This window comes from Anomaloglossus baeobatrachus, chromosome 1, assembly GCF_048569485.1.
Source record: "Anomaloglossus baeobatrachus isolate aAnoBae1 chromosome 1, aAnoBae1.hap1, whole genome shotgun sequence".
Lineage (NCBI taxonomy): Eukaryota > Metazoa > Chordata > Amphibia > Anura > Aromobatidae > Anomaloglossus > Anomaloglossus baeobatrachus.
Window position 1 is genome coordinate 746,456,063 of NC_134353.1, and position 27,156 is coordinate 746,483,218.

Sequence of the window (27,156 nt, forward strand, 5' to 3'; positions counted from 1 at the left end):
TTCAAGGCATTTGTATTACTTTCTGCAAAGTCAAAAGTTTACATACACTAAAGGGGGCTTTACACGGTAGCGATATCGCTAGCAATTTCTAGCGATTGCGACCGTGTAAGTACCCGCCCCCGTCAAGCATGCAATTGTTTGTGATCACTGCCGTAGCGAACATTATCGCTACGCAGCGTCACACATACTTACTTGGTCGGTAGCATCGCTGTGACTGCCGAACAATCCCTCCTTCAAGAGGGAGGGACGTTCGGCATCACAGCGACGTCACCGCAACGTCACTAAGCGGCCGGCCAATCAAAGCAGAGGGGCGGAGATGAGCAGGACGTAACATCCCGCCCACCTCCTTCCTTCCTCATTGGGGCCGGCGGCAGGTAAGGGGACGTTCCTCGCTCATGCGTTGTCACACATAGCGATGTGTGCTGCCGCATGAGCGATGAACCACAACGCTAAACAACCCTTACCGATTTTTGACTTTGGGACGACCTCTCCATGGTGAACGATTTTCACCATTTTTGAGGTCGCCTAAGGTCGCTGGTAAGTATTACACGCTGCGATATCGTTAATGACGCCGGATGTGCGTCACTAACAACTTGACCCCGGCGACCAAATATTAACGATATCGCAGCGTGTAAAGCCCCCTTAAGAGTACTATGATTTTAAACAATATGGGACAGCCCATATGATGATGTCATGTCTTTGGGAGCTTATGATAGGTTTATTGGCAACCTCTGAGTTAATTGGAGACACACCTGTGGATGTATTTTAATGCACACATGAAACACACTGCTTCTTTGTGTAGCATCATGGGAAAGTCAAAAGAAATCAGCCAAGATCTCAGAAAGAGAATTGTGGACTTGCACAAGTCTGGTTCATCCCTGGGTGCATTTTTCAGATACCTGAAGGTGCCTCGTTCATCTGTACACACAATTATACACAAGTGCAAACAAGATGGGCATGTCCAGCCATCATACCGCTCAGGAAGCAGACGGTTTGTGCTTTAGTCAGACACGTGCATATGAACAAAAACAAAACAAAAAAAAACAAAAGCAAAAGACCTTGTGAAGTTGCTGGCGGAATCTGGTAAGATTGTGTCATTATCAGTACTGTATCAACCTGGGCTGAAAGGCCACTCTGCCAGAAAGAAGCCATTACCCCAAAAGAAACATAAAAAGCTAGATTAATGTTTGCAAATGCACACAATTGATTGCTCTTAGTGAGAGAAACAAAAATATAATTTTGTAGTTCTGATACCTTTTAATGGCTAACTACAGGGGAAACGGAAAGTATTCAGACCCCTTTTCATTTTTCATTCTTTCTTTCATTGCAGCCATTTGGTAAATTCACAACAGTTCATTTTTTTCTCATTTATGTACACTGTGAACCCCAGCTTGACAGAAAAAAAAACAAATGTTTGCAAATTTTATAAAAAAAAAACCAAACCCTGAAATATCACGTGGTCATAAGTATTCAGACCCTTTGCTTAGTATTGAGTAGAAGCACCCTTTTGAGCTAGTACCGCCATGAGTCTTCTTGAGAATGATGCAACAAGTTTTTCACACCTGGATTTGGGGATCCTCTGCCATTCTTTCTTGCAGATCCTCTCCAGTTCCGTCAGGTTGGATGGTGAACGTTGGTGGACAGACATTTTCAGGTCTCTCCACAGATGCTCAACTGAATTTAGGTCAGGGCTCTGGCTGGGCCGGTCAAGAATGGTCACAGACTTATTCTGAAGCCACTCCTTTGTTATTTTAGCTGTGTGCTTAGGGTCATTGTCTTGTTGGAAGGTGAACCTTCGTCCAAGTTTAAGGTCCAGGGCACTCTGGAAGAGGTTTTCTTCCAGGATATCTCTGTACTTGGCCACATTCATCTTTCCTTCAATTGCAACCAGTTGTCCTGTCCCTGTAGCTGAAAAATACCCCACTGACATGATGCTGCCACCACCATGTTTCACTGTGATGAGGTACCTGGTTGTCTCCAAACATACCGCTTAGAAGTAACACCAAAAAGTTCTCTTTATATACTGGATTGGATTAAAGGCTCTAGGCATTATTCAGCGTTGGAGCTTGAGAGAGACTATGCACAACCTTGGGATCTGGTGGCATTGCTTCATACTAGGCAGGCTAATCTCCCAGTGAAAATCAAGCACTCTTCCTTATTTAAAGACACGATTGCAGCGTGGAAGGCGTTGAGGAAAAACTACAAACTTCCCCATAAAATATCCAAATACTTGCCTATATGGGGGAATCCAGAGTTTGTGCAGGGGACAAGCAATAAGCTGTTTGAAGAGTGGAAGGTGAGGGGTATAAGGACTGTTGCTCATCTCTTGCACACCTCAGAACCTAGATGGTTGAGTAGAGATGAAATTATAGCGCAGTATGGCCTGGGGCCTAACCAAGTAATCCAATATGACCAAGTGAGATATAGTATTATGACTCAGTTGCATGATGTGACCCAGGAGGTAGTATTTAACTCTTTTGATTGTCTGGTAAAGAACTCAATAACTTCATCATCTATCTCTTTTCTTTATGGAGCCATGCGTGATCTATTAATAGGACAGCACCCGGAAGGTTTATTTAAATCTTGGGAGAAACAATTTGAGGACCCGTCTATGGGGGTAAAAATTAGGGGAGGGTGGAATGCTCTTCGTAAATCAATTTTAAATGAGAATTGGCGAGAAACCCAATTTAGAATTATGCACAAGGCAATTTATGGTTTTAATCTCCCTCCATCAGCAACAAAGCCAGACAGGATTACGTATTGCCCTAAGTGTAAGAGTAGTGGAACTGATCTCCTTCACGGGTTGTGGTCCTGCCCCCATTTGAGTCCATTATGGTCACAGATCAAAAGTTGTATACAAAAGGTGTGGGGTCTTGAAGTTCGGCTCTCACCTGGGTTCGCTATTTTTCACCATTGGGAGGAGGGGAACGATACCAAAGGGAAGATGACTAACCCACCCAGACTTATACATGTGATACTTCTGGCAGCCAAGAGAGCGATACTAAAAAATTGGTTGGAGTCTAGGGTCCCCGCGATTGAAGAGATCTTGGGTCAGCTCATGCATCTTCTTGAAATAGAAGGATTGGATGCAGAAAGGAGGGCGGATAGAATACGACAGCACTTTAACAAATGGAAGAAATTCATACTGGCCTATTGTACTCGGGAGGAGATAGTCAGGATTATGTCACCTTTCAAAGACACAGTCTGGTATCATACTGAAAAATTGAAGGATACATTGGATGGCTTGGAGGTGGGGGAGGAAAGGCCGAAAGCTGACTAAAAGGAGAGGGGGAAATAACCGATTTGAGTGGGACTTCTTTATTATATGTCATTACCATGTTCACAAGGGTTCAATGGGGGGAATGATAAGAATGATGGGTTAAGGGGTCGCTGCTTTCCTTTGCTTTATCTTGCCATGTTACGGTTATTGATTTTAAAAATTGGTATGGAATTTGGGATGATCAAATATGACAATGTAATGTTGAATTTACAATGCTGAATTCGCTTATGCCAGTGTTATGTTATTGAAAAATTTGAATAAAAATATAGTTAAAAAAAAAAAAAAAAAAAAAAAAAAAGTTCTCTTTGTCTCATCAGACCAGAGAATCTTATTTCTCAAAGTCTGGGAGTCCTTTATGTATTTTTTTGCAAACTCTATGTGGGCTTTTATATGTCTTGCACTGAGGAGAGGCTTCCGTTATCCACTCTGCTGTAAAGGCCCAACTGGTGGAGGGCCTTTTGACTTTGTGCAACTTTCTCCCATCTCAAACCTGCATCTCTGGAGCTCAGCCACAGTGATCTTGGGGGTCTTCTTTACCTCTCTCACCAAGGCTCTTCTCCCATGATTGCTCAGTTTAGTTTGTCGGCCAGGTCAAGGAAAAGTTCTGGTGGTCCCAAACTTCTTCCATTTAAGGATTATGGAGGTCACTGTGCTCTTATGGACCTTGAGTACTGCATAAATTCTTTTGTAACCTTGTCCAGATGTATGCCTTGCCACAATTCTGTCTCTGAACTGCTTGGGCAGATCCTTTGACCTCATGATTGTCATTTGGTCTGACATGCACTGTGAGCTGTAAGGTCTTATATAGACAGGTGTGTGCCCAAATCAAGTTCTATTAGTTTAATTAAACACAGCTGGACTCCAATGAAGGATAAGAACCATCTCAAGGAGGATTACAAGGAAATGGATAGTGTGTGACTTAAATATGAGTGTCTGAGCAAAGGGTCTAAATATTTATGACCATGTGAAATTTCAGTTTTTCTTGTTTAAAAAATTTGAAGATGGGGTGAATAGTGTACATTAATGAGGAAAAAAATGAACTTTTTTGAATTTAGTAAATATCTGCAATGAAAAAAAGAGTGAAAAATTTAAAGGGGTCTGAATACTTTCCGTACCCACTATAAAATAAAATAAATGATGTTACAAAGCAAGCTTTTAAGACTCCTTAGGTCTCTTTATCAGGTATGGTATAACAAAATAATCAAACACACCAGTCCAGGATCAATCCAAGCTGGACAAGGAAGTGAATATGCACACAAAAATTGTTTTAGAAAAATAAGACACTGTCCGGAATATGTTACGAAAGGGGGGTATAGGAAGTGGGAATTACCTCGTTCCTTTCTACCACCCGTCCGACCGACAGACAGAGCACATGACGCGCTCTCTAGCGCCCCTCTTAAAGTCAGGCCAATTATGGAATTGCCCAACAATAAGCAAGGAGGCCGCTATTCTACTGTGACGATGCTTGAAGGGCTCCCGGTGAAAGTAGGGTATATATTTCCCCGACCTCCGCGGACGGAATATATAACAACCTCACCAAATCTCACTGGCCGCCCCACAATGATCCTTGGCACAAACTCGCTGCCACCAACCGATTTACGGTAACTATTAACCGAGCACACAGACGTGGGATTAAAGATCAAGATAATAGAACAGCCCAAGATTAATTATATAATTTAATCAGCCTAAGGCACACTAGAAACTACAATATATACAATATGGAATCTACAGGATATACATAGGTCAGAGTCCGGTTACAAATAAAGCGTGGTTTACAAACAGGCATACAGTTCAAGCAGTTACCTTATGCATGGTACCTTATGCATAACTGGCCACAGGGGGGCACTGTTTGACCAGGTTTCCAGGAACGTCCTCACATGTGTTCAGACACAGACCCCCGAGCAAGAACACCTAAAAAATGGCTGCACTGAGGTTATCAACCTGGCTCAATCCAGGTCCCCTCCTACCTTAGTGACCTCACAGGGAGCACTGCCCCTCCCCTGTCTTGAGTCAAAAATAGTATCCAAAGTGATTATTAATCATAACTTTGCCTGGGAACGTTGTAGGTGGATGCCAATGCTCTTATTTTGACAGTTATGATTTTAGCTTCAAAATGGTAGGATGCATGGCTGGTCTGCTGGTTCCCCACTGGCCTATATCACGTTTGGGGTACTTCCCAAGGTCCCACAACTATATAAAATATGTGCTGAACTCGTCAGCCGGCCCCGATGCCATATTTCTGCCTGCCATATTTATAGGAAGCATGGTTTATGAAATATTACACATTTTCTTCTGGAGCCTGGCTGTCTGGAGACTTCAAAGCCTGCTAGGTAGATACAAACTTTTACCACACTGTCACTGAGGGGGGTCTTCCTGGGTCTTTTGGTGCTTCCCAGAGCTAACAGCTCAGCTAATCTCCATATCATAGGAGATTGCCTCTGGCTGTGTAGTTGGATTTGACACCTTTCCTTTGACACCAATCTGCAAAGGATTTCTGTGTGTGAAGGCAGAAGGGAGGGGTGCCATCAGGGAGCGATTAGAGAAATTATGACTGGACATCATAATTCCTCTTCATATCCCAGGATTTACCTGACAGACACCTTTTAGTAGCATTTAATTTCAAGTACAAAATATATTAAAACAGAGGAGCCACTAGGGGGACATGACTGGATCCAGATAATTTAAACCTACAAATTGTGAAATCACACATAGAGGGAATCACTTTCATATATATTCAATTGTCTGCCACAAATTACGCTTATAAACTAACACTTAGTATACTAAATTAATATTTCTAGAAGAAAATCCAATGCAATATACCGTATGTACTCAATTAAATGCCCAACGTCTACCATGTTACAAAAGGTTAAGTAATCAAGACTAATATACCTCTCTGTTACTAAAGGCAAAATAACTCCATTTTCTTTCTATAATATAATCTTATTCGTATAAAAACAGCAACCATATCAATCACATGTGCATTATTGTGATGGCAACCAGATCTAGTACAGATCTATCATAACTCTATCAACTACATATGCACAACAATGAGGGTAATCTAATTAGGTGCAGTTCTATCACACATGCTATTATTTAATATAGGTCAATCAAATTGCTGTAAAGCAAAACTCAAAAATTAGCGTGCCTTCATATAATCTCATTCACTGTAATGCACATGAGAAAGAACTAGCTACCGTATTTTTCGGACCATAAGACGCACTTTTTTTCCTCCAAATTTGGGAGGAAAGTGTGGGGTGCGTCTTATGGTCTGAAGCTGCGGGGAGGGAGCTGTGGGGAGTCAGCGTTATGCAGTGGGATCACAGGAGGCAGGGAGGGTCGCTGCTGCAGGAAGCCGGGGCTGGAGAAACCACGTGTGCCCGCTGCTTAAAGTAAGTGAATATTCATTAGCTGCTCCCCGCCCACCTCTCTCTGCAGACTGTGGGGGTGAGCAGCAGCAAATCAATAGTTTAATGTAAACAGCGGACACACGTGGGTGCTCCAGACGCCGGCTTCCTGCAGTGGCTGAGGAGACTGTGTGTCCGCTGTGAAGGAGGCAGGAGCAGGGGGACGCTGCAGTCATGTAGGGGAAAGTGCAGATCACTGCAGTGTCCGGGCCAGAGCACGGCATACCTTCACAGCACAGCCGCAGTCTCTGTGCTGAGGGCTCACATTACTTTCACTTTGCTCCTGCTGCCTCTACACTAGAAACGAAGTCTCCCGTAGCTGACAAGGACCTACAGTGATGTAATGCAGAGGGGTGGGCAGAGCAGCACAGAACAGCACAGTGCCCGCCTCTCCATTACATCACTGCAGGTCCTTGAGATTTGGGAGACTTTGTTTGTAATGCCAGGACCAAACTGAAGCATGGTGAGCAGCACATCAGTAAAAGTAAGGCAATAAATAATATAGTATAGGCATTACTGTACACCTGGATGGGGTTGGATCATATATATATATTCACACACACACACACAAACACACACACACACACACACACACACACACACTATATAACTCTCTATATATATATACACACAGTATATAACTCTATATGTATACACACACACATACACACACACACACTATATAACTATATATACACACACAGTATATAACTATATATATACACACACACACACACTATACACACACACACACACTATATAACTCTATATATATATACACACACTTTATATAACTCTATATATATACACACACACACACACACACTATACACACACACACACTATATAACTCTATATATATACACACAGTATATAACTCTCTATATATACACACACACACACACACACACACACACACTATAACTATATACACACACACACACCAGATTGGAGGATCACACACACAATGATGGGGAACATACATATTCCACGATTGGGGCCATATATACCTGGAAGGTACTCAGAATGGAGGATATGAGGACAGAATTTGGGGATATTATTACCTCAGTAACACTGTCAGCAGTAAAATAACAGTGTGTCATGACCACATTCTTTTACTTTAATTTTATTTTTTTTCTATTTTTTCCTCCTCTAAAACAAGGGTGCGTCTTATAGTCCGAAAAATACGGTATATATATTAAATATGTACTATAGTGAAAATCTATCAAAACATCACCATTAACATGCTATAATATAACACAACTGTGATTCACACAGAGGGTACCAGATGTAATTAACATGTCGGGCATAAATAGCAATAGTAGCATTTGATAATGACATATATTGCAGTAATTGCAATTGGCAGTGGCAAAACAGTTACAGAAAAAATGCAAGGTTATAATAACTACCTGATTAAGGCAATTCCCAATGTAAAATCTGGCCGCGGGTCCCGCCACCCCGGACGTACGTTTCACCAGTCGCTTTCTCAGAAGGGGCGAAAAAGTGAGGAAAAAAATGACAAAAATATAACCTTATTTTTCACCCCCCTTGCAATCAAACCAGCAACTTTCAAACACATTACAGCAGCCCTAGCTGTCCTAGCTGTGAAGCCACCAGCTTTTATGATGTCAGAGGAAGGATTTTATATGGATGAACCTGCATTGCAACCTGTGAATAATATACATCACAAATCAGCAAATAGCATGGACATATTTGTGTCGGGTAAAGACCCAAACAACACAGCGATCAGATTATTTATGGGAATCGGTAAATGGCGGGAAAAAAATGGTGCAATTGATGATTTTTCTCTATCAAAACCCCAAAAAAATGTAATAAAAATGTATTGCTGAGGCCATGTTCACACATAGCGTAAATGTTGCGTTTTTTCTGCACCAAGCAACACAATAACAATCTTCTCTGATTCGCATGTTTGCTGCGTTTTTTATGCGTTTCCCAAATATTTGATATATGTTTGATGCAGGAGTGAATCCGGGTTTTTAATGCTTTTTTTTAATACTACAGAAAAGGTTTGATTCTGTTTAAAAATGAAACAGCATTTTTTGACTTACATTCTTTTTCAAGCTCCACAAAGACATCTATACAGAAAAAAACCACCAAGCAAAGTGGATGTGATTTCATACAAAGACGCCACTGAACTCTGCAATTTTTTTCTCTCCAGAGGTTTCTATGTGGAGCTTAAAAAAATGCGTGTAAAAAAACTACAGTTACTTTTTTAAGTGCATTATCCAAGCTTTTCTGTATATATAAAAATAAAAACGGAAGAAAGAATAGGGAAAAGGCATAAAAATTGCTGCAAAAATTCAATAATCAGGGAAGATTGTTATTGTATAGTTTGGTACAGATCCTGCAAAAAAAACAAAAAACACTGAATTTTTGCAATGTGTGAACATGATTTCAAAGACACAAAAAAACCACGTCATATAATAATGCTTATATAAAGATGAGAAAGTTCTGGCTGATACAACTAAGAATGAATGAACAGTCCGGGGCATCTGCTGAACATCCCTCATTGCCAAATGGGTGTGGTTTGGGGGCTTGGCTAGGGGCGTTGTCAAAATTTGCCGCTGCGCGCACCACATACTTTCTCCATCTTTCTATTCTTCAAACGATGGGTGTGCTACATGACTTCATGGCTACACTCACTGTCTGATGTCAAGAGCCACATGTCTACATTTCAGTTCGTGCACGCAGCATAGTAAGCATTGCAAGGGGCACAGGCAGCATTGGCACAGGGGATAGGTAAGGCGACTCATACTTATTGCATGATTTTATACCATAAACAAATAGGAGGACAGGGAAAATATAGAACAATAAGTATCAAAATCTTTATTAATGTAATCAATAAAAACAGGATGACAAAATGACAAGGGTGAGGAGGAAACATAGACACGGAAGATGTAAAGGCACTAGCTGCAATTATAGAGTAGTATAAGTTATAGTGCACAAGGGGTTAAGGTGTCAAAACATAATTGCCCAAACATGAAGTGTAAAATGACTACAAAAACGTTTTTTAGGGACTGTGAGACTGTGACCGGGGTTATCTATGACGGCCGGTATGTCTCGCCCCGGTTGTGTTCACTCCATGATAGAAAGTAACTCCACTCCAGGGTTAATGCTGTTTCCCTACAGGCTTAAGGAAGGGTTAAAAGGAAACAGGAACGAGGGCAGGTGTGCCGGGTGTGAGGGAGTGATCACAACTCCCTGAGTTCTCTGCCGGAAAGGCACATGTGTACTATTGTGGACTTTTCTTTGGATAATAAACCGTGTGCTGTGAACCTTGGTGCCTGGATCCCGTGTCTTCTGCTGCGCAGCCGACCACGCTACCTCACAGGACAAAGACACCAAACATCTCCCATAAAGTATTATTCAATGCTGGTGAAAGGTTCCCAGTCTACCAAGGTATAAGAGGTCCCATAGATGAGGTTGTGTGCATGTCTGCAGCAATGCAGCTAGAAACACATACCGGTAATGGAGAAAACTGCGAGTAGTAGTTAGAGCAGCCAGGCAAAAAAATGCCCCTAACGCACGTTTCACTGTAGTTAATACAGCTTACTTATGGGGAAGTTGATCCAGTGGTTGTGCTTGAGTATAGGGGAGGTATAAGTAGTGCATCACTCAAGTGGTTTGAATTACCACGGTGCTAGAAAGTGCATGCCGGAAAGAGTCCTGTCCCAAAAACGGCTCATGCGCACACCGCCGAGGCCGGGACGCCGTGAGAGCAGGCCGCAGCCTCACACAGTGCATGAGTGGGAGAAGGGATGCATCACCATGGCTCCTGCGCTCGCGCAAAAGGCATGCAAGCAGCCAGTACAGACCCGGAGACAGAGCGGTCAGCGGCAGGTACACGTGCACAGGTAAGTATAGATTGCAAACCCATTAAAGTAAAACATGTAACATAAAGAAGGGGAGAGGTGAGAGACAAAGGATTAGATGGAGAGGGTTGGAGCACATAAATATGGCCCTGCACATTAAGACATATAGAGATCGTTATTAGATCATATAAGAAGAGCAAAGTGACATGCATAAGTACAATAAGCTTCATAAAATAAATGGCAGGCAAGCAGTGTCCCTAACAAGAGGAAAAGTCCGGACAAGCCCATCTCCAGGTAGATACATTTCTCTCTTTTTCTCCTTCCCATTTTTTCATTATGTAAGGGATAAAGCTGGTGAGACGGAAGGACATTCATATATGATATAGTGAAATAAAACTGAGGAAAAAAAAAAAGGCACAATCAGACAAATAAAAAGAAAATGATAAACCATAATAAAAATAAAAACAGAGAATAGCGGAAAAAACAACCAAGACATACAGAAACAAACGTCATATACAACACAAAATTAAGAACAATTAAAAACTACCAATGAGATAATCCAAGTATATATCATGATTACCAACAAAGAAAGACATATGAGAAAATGGAGGCCAGATGTTCTTGGAATCAAATATCGTGTATATATTACAAAAAGGGGGCATAGCTGACAGACTCATTCAGACCTTTTGGAACCAGAATGTCTAGGGTGACAATCCACCTGGATTCGTGTTAACCCTAGAACGCGCAAGCAATTCAATCTACCATAGAAAACAAATGACCTAGCAGGCCTGCGAGGCCCCAGGTATGCGTTCTAGGGTTAAGCGAGTGTCTTTTTGAGATTACCCCCTCGTATTCTCCCATGGATAACATCAATCCCACGGACACGTAAGAGTCTGGGGTCACAGTCGTGGTGCAAGTGGAAATGTCACGGCAAGGTTTTTAAAAGGGTGGTATCATCCACTGTCCTGGCTGCGCCAATGTACCTGATGTGCTCCCTGACCCTGAGCCGAAGCTCACGAGACGTAAGACCTACGTAGAGCAGGGGACACAGACAGGTGGCAAAAAATACCACATACAACTCCGACCACCATTTCTTTGAAGGCAGCACCTCCAGCATGTTCCGAATGGCCTGTGCCGCACAGAGCAGCGCCTCACAGAGCAGTGCTGCACAGAGCAGAGCCGCATCCACAGCCGCGGCACAGAACAGTGCCACACAGAGCAGCGCCCGCAGTGAGCATCTGGGCCCCCCTCTGCACCACTTGCAGCAGAGATGTACTCCAGCATTGCTCCTGCCTCAGGTGACCCTTGATCCACCAGCGCTGTCGCCCCCCGGGGAAGACACCACCGGATTATAAAACGGACCTCATATTTTTTTTTTTTACCTTTTTTCCCTCTAAATTTAAGGAGCGCCTTCTAATCTGGTGCATCTTATAAAATGAAAAATACGGTAATTGGAAAACTTTAATATGCACAAGAAAAAACTAAAACTAAAGAAAGCTGAGTTTAGAAAAAACTGTCAGGACCCCCAAAACAGCACAAAAATAGCGTGAAAATGCATTGTTCAACTAAAAAATATTATTACAGTGTTTTTGTTGAAAAAAAAAATAAAAAAAATACCAACCAGAAATATTAGCACAAAAAATAGCATAAGGTGAAATTGGGCAGGTTGCTATCGGCAACAGCTAAATTTTTATTTAATAATAAATGAGACCTCTGTTTCTATAATGGTGACTGTTGTATAAGGGAGGAAAACACTGTCTTCAGGCATAAAATTTCAGGTGCTCGTAATCTGTCATAGAAGTACATTATTATAAGGAATTTAGATTTTTCAGAGAAAATAAACATATTTTACTTTTGTAAACTCTTAACCCTTTCACGACCGGCCGATTTTTCGCTTTCCGTTTTTTTTTTTCGCCATTCTTTTTCTGAGAGACGTAACTTTTTTATTTTTCAGTCAATATGGTCATGTGAGGGCTCATTTTTTGCGGAACGAGCTGTACTTTTAAATGAAACCATCAGTTTTACCATATTGTGTACTAGAAAATGGCAAAAAAATTCCAAATGCTGAAAAATTGCAAAAAAAGTGCGATAGCACTATAGTTTTTGAGATATTTTATTCACTGTGTTCACTATATGGTAAAACTGATGTGTGGGTGTGATGCCTCAGGTCAGTGCGAGTTCGTAGACACCAAACATGTATAGGTTTACTTTTATATAAGGGGTTAAAAAAAAATCGGAAGTTTGTCCGAAAAAAGTGGCGCACGTTTTACGCCATATTCCGTGACCCGTAGCGTTCTCATTTTTTGGGATCTTAGGCTCAATGACGGCTTATTTTTTGCGTCTCGAGCTGACGTTTTTAACGGTACCATTTTTGCGCAGATGCTACGTTTTGATCGCCTCTTATTGCATTTTGCGCAAAAGTTGTGGCGACAAAAAAACGTCGTTTTGGCGTTTGGAATTTTTTTGCCGCTACGCCGTTTACTGATCAGATTAATTGATTTTATATTTTGATAGATCGGGCGTTTCTGAACGCGGCGATACCAAATGTGTGTATATTTTTTATTTTTTTAACCCTTTAATTTTCAATGGGGCGAATGGGGGGTGATTTGAACTTTTAGGTTTTTTTGTTTTTTTTTAATTTTTTAAAACTTATTTTTTTACTTTTTTTTTTTATTTTACTAGTCCCCCTAGGGGGCTATTGCGATCAGCATTCCGATCGCTCTGCAGTATCTGCTGATCACAGCTGGAAGGCTGTAAACAGCAGATACGCTGTCTTTCTCTTTTGCTGTGCCCCGGGCACAGCGAAAGTGAAACCAATTCATGTGTAGTACAGGAGTCATCACATGACCCTGTACTACCATGACAACTATCGGGAGTCACGTGATCGCGTCACGTGACTTCCGGTTTCGGCGGTAAGTAAAACTTTACCGCGATTGCGCTTATAATGGCGCTGTCATGTATTGACAGCGCCATTATAAGGGGTTAATCGGCACGAGCAGATAACGATTCTGCTCGTGCCTAGCAGGCACACATCTCAGCTGTGAAAATCAGCTGAGATGTGTGCCGATCGCGGCATGCTGCCGCCGGAGGACCGCGGGCAGTAAGATTATGTCATTTAGGACGTAATTTTACGGCCCGCGGTCGTTAAGGGGTTAATCACCTTGTTCCTCACAGCCATGATCCTAACCAATATGTTCTCCCATACAATTACTACTTGTTATCAAAGCTAATAACAGGAGATGTCCCTCATATTCACATACGTGACATCAGTTGATACAGGCGGCCATTGTTACCTCACAGCATCATGTCACAATGACTGAGAATCTATAGAAGTTGGTGTACAGGGGACAAATGCTCATTTCAGTAGCTGAAGTTGAGGAGAGCGAAGGATCGAGGACACAAATGATCATCTCAGGAGACAAAGAGAGCGGAGGATCCAAGATTGAAGATACATTGTCGTATCTGGAGGTGAAGACAACAGGAGTGGAGGATCAAGGATCGTGGACTCAGATGTAAAAGTCAAGAGCTGAAGACAAAGAAGGCGAGCGGTGGATCCAGGATCGACGACTCATCTCAGACGTGAAGACGTGGAGAGCAGAGGATCTGGGATCAACGACACAGATAAATGAGGAACTTTACAGGGTTTTCAATCACTTAAACTTGTGCCAACATGTACGCTTAGGTTATAGTCACACAGGGCATTTCTGGTGCTTTTTTATTAGCAGCAAAACCTGATTCCTTAGTAGTAAAAAAGCTGTTTTTATGCTGAGTTTTTGCCACATTTTTGGTGTGTCATTTGGTTACAGTACATGTTAAATAAAGTTTCTTTCATTCACCAAAAAAGCAAAAAAAACGAACCAAAAAATGCACCGCTAAGTTTTTTTTCCCTTATGGCTTTCAATGGTGAAAAAAAAGCAGCACAAACAAATGCTGAAAGAATAGACACGCTGCTTCTTTAAAAAGCTAATCACACCCCAGTGCTCGGCATGACGCAACTTAACTTTGGCTCCCTTAATTGTAAAGGGTTGAATGTGCCACAAAAGAGGTCGCAAATATTTTATGCTATGCATAAACAGAGGACTCAGGTGTTATTATTACAAGAGACTCATTTTAAAGCAGGCCAGGTCCCAGTTCTTAGGGATAGATTTTACACCACATGGTTTCACAGCCCTAACCCGACTGCTAAATCCGGGGGGCTTCCATTGCTCTCCATAAGTCATTGGTGTTCTCCGTTATCGACTCTTTGATGGATCCTGAGGGTAGATTTATATTTCTGAAGCTCCAGATTGGTGTGGGTGTATATACTGTAGCTAACTGGTATTTACCCAACTCCAGTCCCACTGTGGCATGCTCTTCCCTCCTGTCTCGGCTGGCGGACTTTGCAGAAGGGACTTTAATAGCTGGGGGGGACTTTAATTTCACCTTTGAACCGGCAATTGATACCTCCTCGGGGCGGCGTTTTATATCTCAAAAAAGGTTGTTGGCTCTAGGGAAAAAGTTGCAGGCATTACAATTGGTTGATATTTTGAGGGCACTGCATCCCACGGAGAGGGAGTACTCTTATTTCTCCCCAATTCATTCATCTTACAGCCGTATAGATATGTTGTGCATTAGCCAACACGCCATGCCATGGCGAGCTGAGGCCTCCATAGGGTCTATATGTCTTTCGGACCATGCACCGGTGTTCGTCCAACTTACTCCCCCAGATAGTTCGCGGCGACAATGGACGTGGCGTTTTAATGAACATCTACTTAAAGATGACTTATATGTGGCGGAAATACGACAGGTGATAAGTGATTTCTTGGAATTTCACGTTCAGGATCAGACGACCTTGCCGACACAGTGGAAGGCGCTTAAATGTGTGGTGCGGGGTATATTAATAAAGCATGGATTGAGACTTAAACGGGAGAGGGCCTCTCTGATTACCTCTCTGGTTCAGCGAATTCGGACCTTGGAGGCGTCCCACAAAAAATCCTTATCTGCCTCGGTGTATGCTGAATTGGTGGGATCTTGGGAGAAACTTAGGGGGCTCTTAGATCAAAAATACTATGCGCAGAGGGTACAGTTACAGAGATACCTATACGAACATGCAGACAAGTGCGGGAGGGCATTAGCCAGGTTTATTCATCCGAGAAAACTCACAAACCATATTCCAAATATTAACCCCTTAACGACCTTTGACATACTGGGTACGTCATGGTGACATGGTGCTAAACGACCCATGACGTACCCAGTACGTCATGGCGAAATCGCGGTCCCGGAGCCCCGGGGAGTCCAATTTCTTTAATTAAACGGTAGATTCGGGAAGGAGGGGACCTCTGCCTGACCTCAGGAGGGGTGGTGCCTCCTCCCCGAACCTACAGAGGCTGTGATTAGCTGACGAACGCCGCTCAGCCAATTACAGTCACTGTAATGTTCCAGCCATTGAAAATGGCTGGAACATTGAAATCCAGCCCTGATCAGTGCTGCTGTAGCACTGGCCATTGGCTGGAGCTGGGTGATCGGTGCTTCACCCACCCCCAGCTCTGATTGGAGAGACCAGTCTTGTGACCGATCTCTCCAATCAACGTTGATCTGGGGCCTGTGACCTGTGTCCGTCCCTGGAAGCTGAGGAGAGCGGTTTCTGCGGGTGCCCATCGGTAAGTTGCTGCCCCCGATCGTCCTGCCAGCCCCGCCGCTGTCTCCGATCACCCCGCCGCTGTCTCCGATCGCCCCGCCGCTGTCTCCGATCGCCCCGCCGCTGTCTCCGATCGCCCCGCCCATCACCGCCAGCCCCGCCGCTGTCTCCGATCGCCCCGCCCGCCACCGCCAGCCCCGTCGCTGTCTCCGATCGCCCCGCCCACCACCGCCAGCCCCGCCGCTGTCTCCGATCGCCCCGCCGCTGTCTCTGATTGCCCCGCCCGCCACCGCCAGCCCCGCCGCGGGTCCAATCGCCACCGCCAGCCCCGCCGCGGCTCCGATCGCCACCACCAGCCCCGCCGCGGCTCTGATCGCCACCGCCAGCCCCACCGCGGCTCCGATTGCCACCGCCAGCCCCGACTCCGATCGCCACCGCCAGCCCCGCCGCTGTCTCCGATCGCCCCGCCGCTGCTCCCAATCCACCGATGTCCCCGCCGCCACGTTCGCCACTGTCCCCGCCGCCGTCGCACCCACCTTTTTCAGCCGCTGCTGCTGCCCCCGAATCGGCCCCCACTGTTCCCGATCGGCCGCCGCTGCCTCCTTCATCGGCTGCCCCTTCTCCATCGCCACTACACCTCCTCCCCCTCCATGTGCTGCAAGCCACCCTCCCCCCACATGTGGGGGGAGGGTGGCTTGCAGCACATGTGGGGGGAGGGTGGCTTGCACATGTGCTGCAAGCCACCCTCCCCCTCCATGTTCTGGGGGCCACCCTCCCCCCGGGGCCCCCCCTCCTCCATGTTCCATCTCTCTCTCCCATCAGACTCTGCCCCCCTCCCCGATCTGCTGCCTGCTCTCTCCCATCCTCTTCATCTACTGCCCCCTCTCACCCTCCTCAATCTGTTGCCTCCTTCATCTGCTGCCTCTTCTGTCTGCTGTGATCCTGCTGCCTAGATCCATCCTGTAGGGTAGGTATCCCCATCTCACCTACCTCCCCCCCATCCTCCGCCGCTCCTCCATCCGCTGCGCCATTTTCCATCATCCATCCGCTGCACCCTTTCCCATCCTCTGCCGCTCCTCTATCCGCTGCGCCATTTCCCATCATCCATCCGCTGCACCCTTTCCCATCCTCTGCCGCTCCTCCACCCGCTGCGCCATTTCCCATCATCCATCCGCTGCGCCCTTTCCCATCCTCTGCCGCTCCTCCACCCGCTGCGCCATTTCCCATCATCCATCCGCTGCGCCCTTTCCCATCCTCTGCCGGTCCTCCACCCGCTGCGCCATTTCCCATCATCCATGCGCTGCGCCCTTTCCCATCCTCTGCCGGTCCTCCACCCGCTGCGCCATTTCCCATCATCCATCCGCTGCGCCCTTTCCCATCCTCTGCCGCTCCTCCACCCGCTGCGCCCTTTCCCATCTTCCATCCGCTGCGCCCTTTCTCATCTGCCGCCCCGCCCTCTCGCATCGCATTATCCAGCGCAGTTGCTCTCTTCCAGACTGCAGTGGATGATTCGATGCGAGACTCGTGCATTGCTCTCACGTTTGGCACTGGTCTTAGTGGCAGGCGCTCATATTTTTTTTTTTATTCATTTTTTTTTTTTTACTGATGTCTATTTTTTATTTCGCCAAACTAATTTTTTTGTATGGGGGGGTCTAGTTTCCAAAATGGGATCACATGTGGGGGAGCTCCATTGTTTAGGCACCTCAGGGGGTCTCCAAATGCAACATGGCGTCTGCTAATAATTCCAATCAATTTTACTGTGAAATGGCGCTCCTTCTCTTCTGAGCCCCGCTGTACGCCCAAACAATTGATTTCCACCACATATGATGTACCTGTGTACTCAGGAGAAATTGCACAATACATTTTATGGTGCATTTTTTCCTGATACCCTTGTGAAAAAAAGCTACCTCTTTGAAAAAACAATTTTGTGGTAAAAAAAAAGAATAAAATATTTTCACGGCTGAACATTATAAACGTTTGTGAAGCCTCCAGGGGTTCAAAGTGCTCACTAAACAGCTAGATAAATTCCATGAGGGGTCTAGTTTCCAAAATGGGGTCAATTGTGGGGGAGCTCCATTGTTTAGGCACTTCAGGGGGGTCTCCAAACGCAACATGGCATTCGCTAATAATTCCAACCAATTTTGCTGTGAAATGGCGCTCCTTGCCTTCCGAGTCCTGCTGTGTGCCCAAACATTTGATTTCCACCACATATGAGGTATCTGCGTACTCAGGAGAAAATGCACAATACATTTTATGGTGCATTTTTTCCTGATACCCTTGTGATAAAAAAAGCTACCTGGTTGAAGCAACAGTTTTGTGGTAAAAAAAATTTTTTTTTCTTTTCACGGCTCAACATTATAAACTTCTGTGAAGCCCCCAGGGGTTCAAAGTGCACATCAAACATCTAGAAAAAATATTTGAGGGCTCTAGTTTCCAAAATGGGGTCACTTATGGGGGAGCTCCATTGTTTAGGCACCTCAGGGAGTCTTCAAACCCGACATGGCGTCCGCTAATGAGTGCAGCTAATTTTGCACTCAAAAATGCAAATGGCTCTCCTTGCCTTCCGAGTCCTGCCGTGTGCCCAAACATTTGATTTCCACCACATATGAGGTATCTGCGTACTCAGGAGAAAATGCATGATACATTTTATGATGCATTTTTCCTGATACCCTTGTGAAAATACTAATTTTTATGGCTAAAGTAACATTTTTGTGTTAAAAAAGTAAAATTTTCATTTTTTTCTTCTACATTGCTTTGGTTGCTGTGAAGCTCCTAAAGGGTTAATAAACTTCTTGGATGTGGTTTTGAGCAGAGTGAGGGGTGCAGATTTTAGAATGGGGTCACTTTTGGGTATTTTCTGTCGCCGATGTTTCTCAAATCACTCCAAATGTGATGTGGTACCTAAAAAATTTTTTTTTGTAAATTTTGTTGGAAAAATGAGAAATTGCTGATGAACTTTGAACCCTTCTAACTTCCTAACGGAAATTTTTTTTTTTTTTCAAAAATTGCGCTGGTGTAAAACAGACAAGTGGGAAATGTTATTTAGTAACTATTTTGTGTGACATATCTCTCAGATTTATGGGCATAAAATTTCAAATTTTGAAAATTGCAATATTTTCAAAATTTTCGCAAAATTTCCAAAATTTTCACAAATATATGCAAAACATATCGGCGTAAATTTACCACTGACATAAAGTACAATATGTCACGAAAAAACAATGTCAGAATCGCCAGGATCCGTTGAAGTGTTCTAGAGTTATAACCTGTCAAAGTGACACTGGTCAAAATTGCAAAAAATGGCCGGGTCTTTAAGGTGAAAACAGGCTGGGGGCTGAAGGGGTTAAGGATAGAGGAGGACATATTATTCAGGACCCGGTTAAAATAGCTGAAGAGTTCCGTGCCTTTTATGGGGACCTGTACAACATAAAGGGTCAGTTTACTGATATGTCTCCAACGGCACTCAACAATAAGATCGAGGACTATGTCCAGCAGACTGCCTTGCCCAGGCTAGCGTGAGCGGAAATTGAGACTTTGGAGTCAAATTTTACAGAAGAGGAGATATCTTCGGTTATCAGAGACACCACAGTAGGCAAGAGTCCAGGACCGGATGGTTTTACGACCAAATTTTTTAAAGTGTTTAGGGAGCAGATTGTTCCCTTTTTGACACGGGTCTTCAACTCGGTGCCTGCTGGAGCATCTTTTGTCCCCCAGTCTTTGGAGGCGCATATATGTGTAATTCCAAAGTCGGGGAAGGATCCGGTTAACGTCTCCAATTACCGTCCCATATCATTGATTAATATCGTTGTCAAATTCTTTTCAAAAGCTCTTGCCAACAGACTGGCTCCTATGCTCCCAAAAGTGATACACACGGACCAGGTGGGTCTTGTGGGGGGCCGGGAGGCAAGAGACAATACGAACAAGACGTTTCTTCTGCTGGCTCGGGAGAAGGCGAAGGCATTATCTATGTGTTTACTTTCCATAGATGTGGAGAAAGCCTTCGACTGGGTCAGCTGGAATTTCATGTTGACATCTTTGAGACAGGTGGGGATAGGTGACAGGTTCCTTAGAGGAGTGGCTTCCCTTTATAGTACACCGACTGCCAGAATAAAGGTAAATGGGTCCTTGTCCGCGCCAATTAGCATAAGAAATGGTACCCGACAGGGTTGCCCCTTACCCCCCCTCCTATTTATTCTCGTAATGGAGCATTTGGCTATGGCCATTAGACAGAACCCAGATATAAAGGGGATAGAGGTGGGAGGACACCAATGTAAAGCAGCATTATATGCAGATGACCTCCTCCTATACATTAGACAGCCTCACATATCCTTTCCCTCCTAGGTTAAGGAAATTGAGAACTTCGGACATATAAGTAACTTTAAAGTTAACTATAATAAATCATAAGCCTTGAATTTCACTCTGTCTGGGAGGGAAGTAGACCTTATTGCATCCAACTTTCCTTTTAGATGGCAGACATCGGCCATGACTTATCTGGGGGTGGCGGTACCACGGGACAGTTCCAAGATTTTTCACCTTAATTACCTCCCTTTGCTAGAACACACTATAAGAGATCTTAAACAACTTGATAGACAGAAACTGTCCTGGTTTGGACGTATTAACGTCATCAAGATGGATGTCCTCCCTTGTTTTCTATATATCTTTCAAACGGCCCCTATAGCAGTACCTTCTTTTTTCTTTACCAGAATACAGTCAGTTATTAACAAATTTGTGTAGGGAGGGAGGAGCTCTCGGGTGGGGAGGAGAGTGTTGAGTAGAGTTAAGGGAGAGGGGTGCAGGGTTGCCAGACTTTAAAAAGTACCACAAGGCGTCCCTACTGCTGAGACTTCTGGATTGGCAATTTAATAGGAGCACTAAACAATGGGTGAGTCTGGAGCAGGTTTGCTCTGAAACACCCCTGCGGTTCCTCCCATGGATCACACCGCTGCGAAGGGGACGGATAGATGGAGAGGCGGAGTTTCTCAAGGCATCGCTGAGGGTCTGGGATGTTGAGTGCAGGCGGGGATCTCTCTCAAGGGTTTCTGGTCCACTCTCACCGCTTTTCTCTAACCCAGAGTTTCCCCCTGGGGTGGGAGTTGAGCGTTTCTTATGTTGGAGGAGGAGCAAGGACACACGGATAGCCCAGACTTTGCACGGTTTGGAGGTGCCCCCCTTTTGCTCCCAGAGGGCCGGCATCCAACAGCTTGGCTGGAATACCTTCAACTTAGGTCGTTTTTGATGGCTGATAACAGACTTGGGCTTTTTGCGGTCCCGCCCACAAAATTTGAACAATTATTTTAGCTGGAGGATTCTCCCGGGCATCTTTTGCCACTGGTTTACTCCTTCCTGACTACAGAGGCGGATATGGGGGACCTTAAATATATCGAGAAGTTGAATAGCGATTTGGGGACTCCCATTCTGGAGGAGGACTGGAAAAAGTCCTTTATCCTCACCCATATATTTTCCATTGCCTGCGCCGCACAGGAAAAAAATTATGAGATTCTGACCTGTTGGTACAGGTGCCCAGAAACTCTACACACAATATTTCCTGGGGTTTCAGATTGTTGCTGGAGGTGCGGAAGGGAGAAGGGGACAATGCTGCATATCTGGCGGGACTGCCCATTGATAAAGCCTTTCTGGAAGTCCGTGTTCAAGGCATACTCTATAATTAGCGGAGAGCAGTTGGTGGGTTCCCCTCAGATGGCGCTGCTTTCAATCCTCCCGGGATCACTTAAATCACAGAAAATGGGCCTCCTGAGATTCTGTCTTACAGCGGCACGCATGGTGATCCCGAGATACTGGAGATCGACTGGGGTGCCATCTGTGAGGGAGTGGTTTGCGGAGATGGCCATCATTCACAGAATGGAGTCCCTCATGGCAGAGACCAATGACTCAGTGGATAAATTCCTTAGGATTTGGACCCCCTGGACCCTGGCTCTTGATTCCCTACCATTTCAGAACCTTATTGATAACTCATAACCTGTGTTACGTCAGTCCAATGTAGCGGCCCGAGTACTGGGGAAGTAATCCCTACCATGCCTTCCCTCCCTCTCTTTCTGCTGCTCTCCCCCCCCCCTTTTCTTTTCCCTATTTTCCCTCTTACTACTTTCTTTTTTTCTGGTTCTAGTTAAATCTTCTAATTTTTTTTGGCAGTGGCTTCATTTTGGTTGAGGCGTTTTTCTCCTTTGGAAGGAGACTGTTCGTATTATCAAATATGGTTACATGTCCTATGCGTGCCTTATGGTAGTTAGTAAGAGAGGATGTATTAGTTAGGACGTGGCTTATATTTTTCTCTGTAAGTTGACACGAAGTAATCACTTATTTGAATCTTTTTTTTTTTCCTGTAAATTGTCTTGTTTACTTTAATAAAGAAAGATTAAACATAAAAAGCTAATCACACAAAATCTGTTGTTGGTATACAGATTAAAGAAGCAAGAAGTCATTAAAAAATTATTTTTATTAAAAATAATCCATAATTCATGGTATTTCACGTGTTTCGCCACTTCTTCTTTGGGGGGGGGCGAAGAAGAAGTGGTGAAACACAAGTTGAGGTTGCAGGACGTGGACTTCATGTCTTCACTAGGTAATATGCTAACACTTTGTTCTTTGTGGTAGACATGTGGATTTGTAATTACTCAAGCTATTAGCTTGCTATATTACGTGAACAAGTACAGGAATGTCCTGTCACATGTCTACAAAACAATGAACTGACAGCAATTACAAGCCCTATATTGGCATATAGCTTTTAGTATACAACACTGCACTTTATTAGTAACTATTTTTTTGTGATACAAAGTAAGCAAAAGGAAGAATGGCTAGTTACTGTATATGAATTGCTACATAGATTTTCAGTGAGGAACTAAAAGTCCCACATTACTTTGCAAATACATAATAAATACTAGTCAGCGAATTTTGTACAGATGATACATTTTGCACTACTAATATACTATATGGTTTGCTATTATGATTACTATTATTTTTGAATAATTATATTGAGAAGTAATATTTATTTCTCATAGCAGCCAATGTATGCACTGTATATTTACTCATATAGTGATTTGATACCTTTTTGGTCTGTAACTATATGTTAATGAGGGATATTTATTGTATGACCTTTTTTTACCATGTCCTTGGGTACCGTATTGTAGAATTATGAATTATTTTTAAAAAGATATTTTCAATAAAAATATTTTTTTAATGACTTCTGACTTCTTGAGCTTCTTTAATCTTTATACCAACAACAGATATTGTGTGATTAGTTCTGTTATAGAAGCTTTACCACTCAGGGGGGAAAGTGTATATAATTTGGCAAAAATTTGTGAGTTATTCTTTAAAAAGCGCAGCATTTTGCCAGTTTAGTAAGGAAAAAAGTCGATGTGTGTCTGTGTGTGTGCAGGAGATTTCTGGAATCTCAAAGGTTTTGCTAGTATGGTAAAAAGCAGTTTTTTTTTATTAGCATGTATTTGCATAAAACCAATAAAAAAAACAACCCCACACCAAAAACACCCTGTGTGAACATAGCCTGACCCTTCAAATGTCCTGATTTTTGTTGTAAAGTACTATATTGCTTAGTCTTTGCTGTTAGAATCTGTAGACTTGGGTAATGAAGGTTCTATGGGAGGTCACAAGGCGGAATGTTGGACACAGAGTTCCATGCAGCAAACATGGAGACATCCACATGGCGATGTAAGCACAAAGATGGCGCCTGGGATGGAGACACCATAGTGGGGACTTCAGTCAGTGACTCTACCAGTGGTAACTGTGGTTGGCACAGATTATTGGTGATTCTGTTACTTAATTTTAGATTTTGTGGGAGAAAAAACTTTTATTATTCCATCATATGGAAGATGGTTTTGTATTCATATATTCGGGAACAAACTATATATAGGACCATTTGCTTCATTTTATTTATTTTGTTTGCAAATTGCAACATTTTATTGTTGTAAATACTTAAGTGAAATGTTTCAATGCTTTAAGCCATTTATTACACTAACCTATTCCAAAACTTAAAAATAAAAGAACATAGGGACTTTTTACAGGAAATATGACATTTTAATACTGTCCTTCTACATAAAGGTAACACATAATGTAGACAGGTAATTACTGACTTATGAATATACCAAAAAAGTTTCTGTTGCACCCATTTTTAACATGATTAAAAAATACAAATTTTCTAAGAAATATTTTTTTACTTGACTTGAAATATTTGACACATTGATCTCATGTAACATTGGGAAGTGCATTACCATGCTGGAAAACCTGAACTGGCATAATTTACCCCACATTTATCATGAAGGTGCAAAATTGTAAAAATATGGATTGGTAGATTTTGAAGTGAGTGATACAGAAAAATGTGGAGCAAATGACGCCATTTTGGATCACTGAGACCATTACATTTTGGAATGTTGTAACGTATGCATTGTAAAATGTCATTATAATCTGAAAAACTGGTAGGTGGGGGATTGTTATACATTATTTGTTCTCACATATGTGCACATATGAGGCATCTAGTCACAATCTAAGTTAAGGAACTAACATCACATACAGTGCTGGCCAAAAGTATTGGCACCCCTGCAATTCTGTCAGATAATACTCAGTTTCTTCTTGAAAATGATTTCAATCACAAATTCTTTGGTATTATTATCTTCATTTAATTTGTCTTCAATGAAAAAAAAATAAAAAAAATTGTCATAAAGCCAAATTGGATATAATTCCACACCAAACATAAAAAAGTGGGTGGAAAAAGTATTGGCACTGTTTGAAAAATTATGTGATGCTTCTCTAATTTGTGTAATTAACAGCACCTGTAACCTATCTGTGGCACCTAACAGGTGTTGGCAATAACTAAATCCCACTTGCAGCCAGTTGACATGGATTAAAGTTGACTCAACCTCTGTCCTGTGTCCTTGTGTGTACCACATTGAGCATGGAGAAAAGAAAGAAGACCAAAGAACTATCTGAGGACTTGAGAATCCAAATTATGAGGAAGCATGAGCAATCTCAAGGCTACAAGTCCATCTCCAAAGACCTGAAAGTTCCTGTGTCTACGGTGTGCAGTGTCATCAAGAAGTGTAAAGCCCATGGCACTGTGGCTAACCTCCCTAGATGTGGAAGGAAAACAAAAATTGATGAGAGATTTCAACGCAAGATTGTGCGGATGGTGGATAAAGAACATCGACTAACATCCAAACAAGTTCAAGCTGCTCTGCAGTCCGAGGGTACAACAGTGTCAACCCGTACTATCCGTCGGCATCTGAATAAAAAGGGACTGTATGGTAGGATACCCAGGAAGACCCCACTTCTTACTAGAGTTGAGCGCGGTTCGTGGTTCTCCAGTTCGCGGCCCGTGTGATTTTGGGGGCTGTTTTAGATCGAACTAGAACTCGAGCTTCTTGCTAAAGCTCGATAGTTCTAGTTACGTTCGAGAATGGTTCTAGCAGCAAAAAGCCAAACTAATTACTAGCTGGCTTTCCGCTGTAATAGTGTAAGTCACTCTGTGACTCACACTATTATGAAATTTCAGCGTATAGTGTGGGAACAGCGCATTCAGATCACTGCTGCTGGGATAATGGCGATCACCATTTTTTTTTTTCCCTTGTCTTCCTTCCCTAAGCGCGCGCGTGTAGTGGGGCGGGCCAGCATGTCAGCCAATCCCAGACACACACACAGCTAAGTGGACTTTTAGCCAGAGAAGCAACGGCATGTGTGATAGGATGTCCATGTCACATGTCCCTGCATTATAAAAACGGGTATCTGCCCGTCAGGACGCCATTATCTGCCTTCTGCGTCTGGGTGTCAGTCACCGCTGGCGTAGCTCCTGTCTCCGATACTGCTGTGTACGCTCTACACACAGCGCTATACAGAATAGGGATAGAAGTCTCTTTTAGCCCTTGTAAGGGCTAATAACAGCAGGCTCAGAGCCATAGGTGACAGTCAGGTCCGTGGAAACAGATTTTAACAGCTACAGATAAGAGTGTCTGTGTAGCTAAGGTCAGGGACTTCCTCGCTGCATTTCCCCATTAGGAGGGATATAAAGTGAGGCTTCCTTTCCTCTACACAGACCCACAACCCTGCCACTGCACCCTCCTGTCCTTTGCACACTCCAGCTCATTGTTACTAAGCAATTATACTAGCAAACACTGAGTAAACTATTTGCGGCACCACTGCCTTGCACACTGAAACTCATTTTTACTAAGCTATTATACTAGCAAACACTGAGGAAACTTAGTGGCATCCTAAAAGTGGCTGTTGGATTCCATTAGTGTCCCACTAGTGCAAATCTATTTGCAGCACCTCTGCATTGCACACTCAAGCTCATTGTTACTAAGCCATTATACTAGCAAACACTGAGGAAACTTAGTGGCATCCTAAAAGTGGCTGTTGGACTTCCATTAGTGTCCCACTAGTGCAAATCTATTTGCAGCACCACTGCATTGCACACTCAAACTCATTTTTACTAAGCTATTATACTAGGAAACACTGAGGAAACTTAGTGGCATCCTAAAAGTGGCTGTTGGACTTCCATTAGTGTCCCACTAGTGCAAATTTATTTGCAGCACCTCTGCATTGCACACGCAAGCTCATTGTTACTAAGCCATTATACTAGCAAACACTGAGTAAACTTACTGGCATCCTAAAAGTGGCTGTTGGACTTCCATTAGTGTCCCACTAGTGCAAATCTATTTGCAGCACCTCTGCATTGCACACTGAAACTCATTGTTACTAAGCCATTCTAATAGCAAACTATGCTGCCAGTTTAAAGGCCGTAGTTGCATTGTCAGTGATAGTTATTGTTGTTTATTCTGCTGCTAATAAAGCTAGACCACCGCTGCAATCTACACCACCTCTCAATTTTTACTACCACATTTTAAGTTCACAATCTTGTCGCAATCAAAATGAGTGGCAAAATGACAGATGCTGATGGAAAGGGGAAGAGGCGTGTTGGAAAAGGAAAAAAAGGGTTTGTCCGTGGGGAAGGTGGCAAAGCTCCATTAACATCTGCTGAAGATAGACCATCTTCCAGCAAAA